Source organism: Gymnogyps californianus, chromosome Z, assembly GCF_018139145.2.
Source record: "Gymnogyps californianus isolate 813 chromosome Z, ASM1813914v2, whole genome shotgun sequence".
NCBI lineage: Eukaryota > Metazoa > Chordata > Aves > Accipitriformes > Cathartidae > Gymnogyps > Gymnogyps californianus.
In genome coordinates, this window is record NC_059500.1 from 7,766,268 (window position 1) to 7,775,322 (window position 9,055).

Consider the following 9,055-nt stretch of genomic DNA (forward strand, 5'->3'; position numbering starts at 1 on the left):
TAAGGACTTTTCAGTTTCCCATGCTCTGCCAGCAAGCAGGTGTGCAAGGAGCTGGGAGGGAGCATGGCCAGGGCAGCTGACCCCAACTAGCCAAAGGGGTATTCCATACCGTAGAATGTCATGCCTAGTATATAAACGGGGGAAGGAGTTGGCCGGGAGGCACGGATCGCAGCTCGGCCATCGGTCAGCAAGCGGGTGGTAAGCAACTGCATTGTGCATCACTGTTTCCCCCCCCGCTCCCCCCCCCTTTTTTGTTATATTGCTTTTTGTTACAATTATTATTATATTTCATTATTATTATTGTTAGTATTATATTTTACTTCAGTTATTAAACCGTTCTTATCTCAACCCACGAGTTTTACCTTCTTTCCTGATTCTCCTCCCCATGCCACTGGGAGCTGGGGGGAGTGAGGGAGCAGCTGCGTGGTGCTTAGCTGCTGGCTGGGGTTAAACCACAACAGTGGGACATTCAAAAGGAATGACTTCTTGATCTTGATCCAGTTTACCATGAGCAGTTCTCTTCCTCCTCCCTGCCCCTTGCCAACAAAACCCGTTACTAACACCAATTGCCTGACATCCTCACCTTTGTACAGTCTCAGTTTCGAATGGATGCAGGAGGGGAGCCAGCCTGGTGAGACGCACTCCTCCAGCTGCAGAAGTACATGTATTGTGTATTTCGTGTAAACGCAGCCTGATTCAGGCTGCACGATCGCATCTTACAGGGCAGTAGTTCTCTTCCTGGAATGCAGTGAATTGGGAGTTGGATCCAATATGTTTTTACACTGAAGAGGTCTTAGACACAAACACAAACATTTCTCCCTTCATAGGCAAATGTACAGGGAACTCCCTGCCAGTGTATTAGAAAAAGAGCTCATGAAACCACTGCCAGTATCAGGATACTGGAAAAATGGCTAAAAACTACAACAAAAAAATTCTTAGTACTTTGGCAAAGTTTTCAAGAGTTGTGGTGAGAAGTTACCAGATAGGGGGAATTGATTTCTGTTCTGTCTTCTGTTACCTCCTTTGGGGATATTGAAATTACAATCCTGCCAATAAGGCAAATCACTCCACTTGTTTTTTTTGTTGACGTTTTAGCCCCTTTCCCTCTTTTGCATTTGGAGCAAGCACTAACTGTGAATATGGGTGTGCAGAGCATCTGACATGATGAGATCTAGGACTCAGCTTTGACCTCTCTGTCCTGGCAGCAGCTACCCCAGCACCTACTCAGAGGCACGCACCAAACTTGGCAGCCTTGGCGCAGAGTTACAGGCCTTTAGTCCTCGCCCTTTTGCAACAGACGTTGTGTTATTGTGCGTATGTTGGCTGCATCAAATGCTGTTGGCAAGATCAGGTACTTTCTATCCCCTTTTACAATCAGCAAGAGACAGTCGCTGAGCTTACAGACACAATTAGATACAGTCCACTGCTATAATCAGAGCAGCTGTGACAAACACACGTACAACTCAGGAAAAATCATCATCCGCAAATACAGGACAATTTCCACGCCAGCCAGAGGTGCTGGATAATACTATGTACAGCGGTTGCTGAGGAGGACCTTAGGTAAGCAAATATACCAGCGGCAATGAACTGGCATTTTATGTGCTTATATATGTTTATTTATTTATGTGTATTTTTATGTATGCTTATTTATTTATCTACATTCACACCAGCTTTTCTCTGCCTACGAGTGCAACACCTGTCAAAGCATTTTGGAATCAAGGCAAGCTCTCAGCGCAGCTCCATATTGCTTTCATTCATCCCCTGGACATAGATTTCTGTAGACTGGACCCATTCCCATTGTCCCTGAAATGAACAACTCATCCACTACAGCGAATGTGAGCAGAACTGGGTTTGTTATAAATGGCTGAGGTTTCTTTGGAGTCAGACTTGATAAACCTGACAGCACTACACTAAGACTGAAGAGTGCCAGATTCATTAAAAAGCTGCTTCAAGAGTTTTGCATGTTTTACACAGCAAGATTAGGCATAACTTTGTTCTCCTCTTCCTGACTCATTAATCTTTGTTCACAAAGTGTAAGTATTTTTCACATACACACTCCTAAGGAGGTGCAGCTCCAAGCATATTTGAACTTAGAGCAAGGATCAGGTGTTTCTTCTGCTCCTGACGTGACTTTCTTTCCTGCAGGGCAGTAAGGACAAAACAGTGGTAAATGTGCATAGACTCATGTGCATAAACATTTGCAGCTAAATGCTGAGCTGTGATGTTTCAGGGGGAAAGTTCCAACTTCCACTGTGGGCCTAATTCTACTCACTGTGACATCAATAACAAACGAACAAAAATTGGACTGACAATGAGTGCTTCTGAAAAAAATTATTCAACAGAACACTTTAATGTTATTTGACCCTCTCATTGATGAGGATTCTGCACCAGAAGGATCAGGTAATCCTGAACATAAAAATCACGTAGTCTTATGGCTTGAAAGAAATTAATCGTATATTTAAGGGCAGCAGAAGACCAATGTCCCCTTTTCACCAACAATACAAGAGAAAGTAGCAAAGTAGATGTGATATCTTTCCCATTTCCAGGTAAAAATTTTGTTTCTTCCCAAAATTATCTATTTGTTAATGTGTTAGAAAGGCCAAAAAAGTAAAATAAAGTCTTCTTTTCTTTTTATGGAATATAAATGTGTGTGTACATTTATATTCCAGCAGAGAAGTCTAAACTGTGATTAATTCAACAAGGTATACTAAACAAATCACTGTCTGTGCAAAAAGAAAGTAAATAAAACAAATAGCAGTTTCCAAATAAATGCACATGTACAAAGGCCATGGATGCCAGACCAATACGTGGGACTTTAGACACCGGCACGACAACAAATTCAGTATATGTACATTGCTATCGCTTGCCCCACAGCTGCCGATGTCCTGGATGTGATGGGGAGTCCAGCGTTTCTGGACATCTGTCTCCATCCCCTGAGGTCTCCTCCAGCACCCGGGAGCTGTGGAGCACGCGGCTGCCCCGGGGAGCTGGGGACACGGCTGCGTCACAGGAGCACACTCTGCACTTGTCCTCTGGCTGGGGACACGGTGCCCACGGCAGTTTCGGGCACTTTTAAATTGCCTGTGTTTTTGAGACGGCTGTTTGCCTACATTTCAGGTTAATCTTCAGAGAGTGGCTTCTGCCAGCGCTGGCGCTGGGCTGGGAGTCGGGCTCCCAGCTGTGTAACCCGGCTCCGGCTCAGACAGCGGGCTCCTCCTGGGGCGGGGAAGGGTTAGTTTTGTTCACAAAATTGTAGACCTGTGAAAGCTGAGAGCTAAAAGAGAAACACTAATCAAATGCAAAAATATCATCTTCTAAACCAGATCAGGACTTGCGGAAGGACAAAACTCCTGGGGTTTTCTAATGTGTTATATCTTTTTTTGATTCAACAAAGGAAAAAGTCTGCAACAGCAGGATGGCATTTATTCATTGTGCATAAAAGGTGACATTTCACATCCCTATAATTCTGAAATTAAAACTTGTCTCACAGCTCACTAAGTGCAAATATCTCTGGCAGATTCATTTCTCCTGCCTTTTCCTTTCCTCTCTGCTACTGAGATACTTTTATATCCAGTCGTATTTGCTATTACAATCAGCTTTACATTGACCAAGGGATAACTGGCTGCAGTGGTATTATGGGCAAAGCTGAAGTTTACCTTTAAACTCAGAGGAAGATCTCACACATCAAAGAAAACGTATAAGATATGATCACTTATTTTTTATCCATAATACTTATAATTGGATGGAAGGCTTAGTTCAGATACTAGTGTGAAATTGTACAAGAAACCTTATCGACCAGGGAAAGAGAAAACCCTGCTACGCATATCCTCAAATGCAGGCAAGCTAGAGGAGAAATTCTCCTGAATGTAGAAATAGTCTGGACACATTTCATCTGAATTATATGTTTACTTTGATCACAGCATAAATGACATGAAAAATAAAAGGGTTAGATAGGAACAATCCTTGAAACACCCACATACCTGCTTAACTGGAATCACCATTAGGAATCTGAAGTGGGTTACCTCATTTTTCCTGAGTTTCAGTACTCCGGGGGTGCTTCCATGGAGGACTGTAGGCAAAGATACTCCTAGAAGAATGAGTATAGCAGTGGCCTCCAAACTATTTTGATCATGCACCCTATTCAGTAAAACATTTCTGAGCACTGCCCCCCAATACACGTATATTTATTTATTTATAAATTATAGACGTGTACTACTGAAATTCTAATGGTTTCTTCTTGCACGCCAGTGGATTGTCTTGCACGCCCCCCACTTTGGAGACCACTGGACTATAGGTACAGAAGTACTCCCAGAGGAGATGCAGCTGTAGCACCAGGGCTATGTCACATACCTGTGCAGTCAATCCACCCCTGCGAGTCTGTACAAGAAGATCCTGTCAAGATAACCCAAGTTCTTAGTGGGGATCAATTTTTTTTCATACTTCTCACTCTGACTTCTGTTGACTTGCAGTTTTGAAACTCGGCACTCCTATGAGACAATCCCAACGTTTGTAAAATGTTCCAGACTTTCATAAAATAGCTGAAAAGTGCTAGTGATACCAGTAGAACTTTTGCCTTAAATGACTGAATCAGGCTAAAAACTGAGTGAGGATTCCTCAAGTCCCAGCTGGCCCTTCAGCAGGGCGGAAGGAAAATTGCTAATGCCTTGTGGACCTTCGCAAGCCCCACTAGCTAGAAAATACCTGCAGCATGACCGAATGGCCTTGCCAAGCCAGCATCACCCAGTTATCAGAGTGAGTTATTTGTAAAAGGACAACCTGCCCAGAGCTGCCTTATCTGACCGTCTGGAGCTCCCTCCTCTGAAGTAACCCATACGAAACCACTCTGCTGTAATCTACTGTGTCCTGCTTATCTGGCACGTCCTGCGGTTCCATGAAAAACGTGTGCTGTCACCCGAAGGTACATGAGCTCTGTAACTGCCCGCTTGGGTAGAGTCTGCCCGGCTGCTGCTCCCCGTCCTGCCCGGGAGCGGCAGGCAGGCACTGCTCCTGCTCGGACCCCACCAAAATCCTCTGCGGGCTCCCGCGGCGCTGGGGGATGCTGGATCCCAGCTTTTAAACGCGGCTCAGTCCAGAACCTTCCTCTCCAAGGACGTTTTTAACAGGCAGCCCGGCACAGGCGATGTCTTTGCACAGACGACGCTGCTGAAAACGCTGCAGAGGCTGTCTGTGGCAGCTGCCTTCGCTCAGGGCTTGCCAACAAAAATTCAGGAGCAATTACGGTCTCTTGCCGTCGGGCGGCGGACTAAGCCGCCTGCGGAATTAGTCACTCACCATGGCTCATCACGGCAGCGCAGGTCAGGAGAGGAGAAAGAGAGAGGGCGAAACTGAACTCACGGCATCGCCAGTTCAACATTTTGCTCCTGGAAATACTAAAATGCTCCTGGAAATTCATATCATTATTGCAAACAACAAGGACATTGGAAGTCAGAGTGTCCTTACAGACCTGACCGTAAGCCCTCCTGTCCAGCAGGATTCAGTAGCCCTAACTTTTCACCCAACTCTTCCTTCATGCCACAGTCTCAGAAATGTGATTAAGACAGCCTAAAGGACATAGACATAGACATTATCGCTCCTTTACTTTCTTTAGACCAGACTATCCTCATTTATCTATTAATGGCAATATTGTTTCTTGCCTAGTTGATAACTGGCGCTTTTCAATATACTTCATATGCCTCTGGTTTTCCTGCAGTTCCCTTGTCTTCAGAAGCAGTAAATGCTGCTGTTATTTCAGGACAACACATATTTCATCTGTTAACACCCCCTTCATCTATGACTATCAACCCCATTCCTGAATACCATGCTTTCCTTTTAAGCCCTACTGCCCCTGTTAATATTCTAGGAAGAGACCTTTTACATAAATTAGGTTGTACCGTATATTACACCCCGGATGTGCCCACACCATGACAGGATGAATTTATGGGTCTTCAGCTATCGTCAAATGCCAGGACCATCTCTCTCTTCAAGATGATGTCTTGTGAGGAAATGCCTTAGCTGATGCAGTGGCAGAGGATGTGGCTCCTGCATCTTTCAGCTGTCTGTCTGCCCCCTTTCCCTTTTTTTCCTCCCTTACAGAACTGGCAGCTCTGCAAGATTTAACACTGGAAGAGGAAAAGGCAGCATGGCCTCATTCGGGATGCCAACTATATCCCAACTCCCTTTGGCGCTCCCATGGCAGCCACCTGGTAGTGCCTTGGGTCCTGTTACCTGCCCTTGCTCCTATGGCCCATTCAGTGGCCCAACCAGCAAAGGGGGGGTGGGTGATTGCAGATAATGACAAGACTGGTTTCGTCTAAATTTTTCAACAGTATTGTAGCAGCTGCCCAGTTTGTTTAGCACGTACCATAGGACAGCAGGAGAAGACAGGTATAGCTGCACACCCTAAACCATGGAGACTGTTTGTAAATTTGCAAATTGGCTTTATTCAAATGCCTCAGTGCTGTAATTTTGAGTATGTCCTTGTCATTTTAGGTACGTTATCAGGATGGGTAGAGGGCTATCCTTGTAAACATGCAGACGCAACACCTGTTGCAAAAAAGTTGCTGAAAGAACAAATTCCTTAATTTGGTGTTCCTCTAACACTAAATAACAATAGGAGGACCCGTTCTACAGGACGAGTAATGAACAAAATTTGTGCAGCCCTGCTGTGACGGATGCACTTGACCCCCCTTAACCAAACACCAAACCAGCAACAGTTTGGTACAGGCTTCAAAGGAGGTAAAGGCCTGAGCCGTAGCAGGGCCAAGAACTCCTCTAGGAAACCCACAAAGGAGCAGAGCGACACAGTGAACGTTGTGGGTACAAGCAGTCTCCTGCGTACCTCTGCCGTTGTATGCAGTTTGACTATGAGCCAACCACTTTATCCCATAAATATGACAGCCTAAGTGAGCCTTCTTTGAGCTCTCCCTGCTAGGCAGCGTGGCTGCATGGCGGTGATCTCCAGCAACGAGATCTTTTACCAAAGATAGATCGTTGGATGAGCCCAATTTGAGTTCTCCCTGGACGGCAACTGGATTGCACACCAGGCAACTCTCACCTTGAGCAGGGACATCTCTCAATGTTAAGAGATATTAGTCGTTTAGCTTAAATAAGTAAGTTTTAAATAGAAGGAATCACTGAAAGTTATAATGTTGTGTGATTTAGCATGCTGTTTGCTTAACTTTACTTACTTAGCATGAGTAGCCAGATTTGCTGAAGCCTTACGCCGCAAGCTGTGAACTTTCACTTAGATTTACTGAACGTGTACCTACTTAGTCAAAACAGGGGCCTCCAGAGCCAGCGTAAATCAGAAGATAAGGAGGCTTCAAGGCTACAACCATCAACAGCACCTGCAACTCGACAAGATAACGAACGGCCTGTCTGGAGACAGTGAAGGAATCCAATAAGGAGTCAGAAGGTGTCAGGCCAGAATCACGATTGGACCAAAGGGCGTGTGAAGGACGCGCGAAGAGAGTGTGAAGAGTGCGTGAGGGGCGGGTGAATAGTCTGTAAGGGTATAATTGCCCAGGGATTTCTTTGTTCGGGTTCTTCTGTCCTTCCTTTTTCCTTCCTTCTTTCCTCTCCTTCTCCTCCTCCCCTCCTCCCTCCGGGGGCACCCAGCTCGAGCTGACCCTGCTGCTGTACCACTCTATTAAATTGTTTATTTTTATAAGACTTGATGCCTGAGAGTCTGTTTCGGGAAACCAAGGGCTTGAACTTCGGAGCAAACTAACACTGGACACCTGGACAGATCGGTAAGTGATTAATAGCATGCTAAACTTTGAAATCCTAGCTAAGTGATATAAAGGATTGATTGTGCACATATAATTCCTGTAGCCATAAACCGTTGACCAAGTCTGGGACTAAGATTGGATCCAGCCGCACCTAGACTCCTCTCTGAGAAGGAGTTTAGAAAGCAAGGGGGTCCATTCTGAACCTCGTGACTCAACGGGAGGTTTTCCTTACCCTTTGAAACCCTTAGGTTTAAACCGTTGACCAGGTCTGAGACTAAGTTTGGATCTAGCCGCACCTAAGCTCCATTAGGAGTTTAGAAAGCAAGGGGGTCCATTCTGAACCTTGTGACTCAACGGGAGGGTCTCCTTTACCTTTTTGCATCTCCAGTCTCTGCGCAAATCAAGGAAAAAAGATTCTAACTTGATTTTCCTTTGTATGTTTCTCCCATGTAGTAAATAATAGAGTGAACCTTGCCATTGAACTCTGTTAAGTCACACTTTTACAGATTCTTTGATCAGTCATCTGCGACACCTACAAACACAACTGAAGTGTCACTGGGGTAGTAGAAAGGAAAAACTCCAATTTGAAAACTGCCAATTTGGCAAAGATTTGCTCAGAAACTGGCCTGAAATGGCTGGATGCGTTACCTCTCGCATTGATCTAGACAAGAAGCATTGGCAATAAAAAACATGGGGTGTCATCTCATGAGATTTTGATAGGCAGATCCATGCAATTGCATTACACAGCACCTGTAGCTCCCTGTAGGGGAGAGAAGTTTCCCTTGCTGATGAAATAAGAAATGCCGCAACATTGTCTTGCAGCAACCATGCCACGTGAGTGCTCAGGGGACACCTTTGGTCAGCAGAGCTGGTTCTGGGGATGAAACCAATGCTGGGCCAAGGCACACATAAACTAATGTGCATAAACATTTGCAGCTAAATGCTAGGCTGTGATGTTTTAGGGGGAAAGTTCCAACTTTCACCGTCGGTCTAATTCTATTGATTCTGACATCGATAACAAACTAACAAAAATTGGACTGATGATAAGTGCTTCTGAAAAAAATTATTCAACAGATCATTTTAATGGTGTTATTTGATTCTCTAATTGATATGGATCCTGCACCAGAAGCAGCAAAGTATATACAATATCTTTCCCATTTCCATAATGGAAGCCATAGAGACCAGGGAAAGAGAAAACCCTACTAAGCACATCCTCAAATGCAGGCAAGCTAGAGGAGAAATTCTCCTGAATGTAGAAATAGTCTGGACACATTTCATTTGAATTATATGTTTACTTTGATCACAGCATAAATGACATGAAAAAT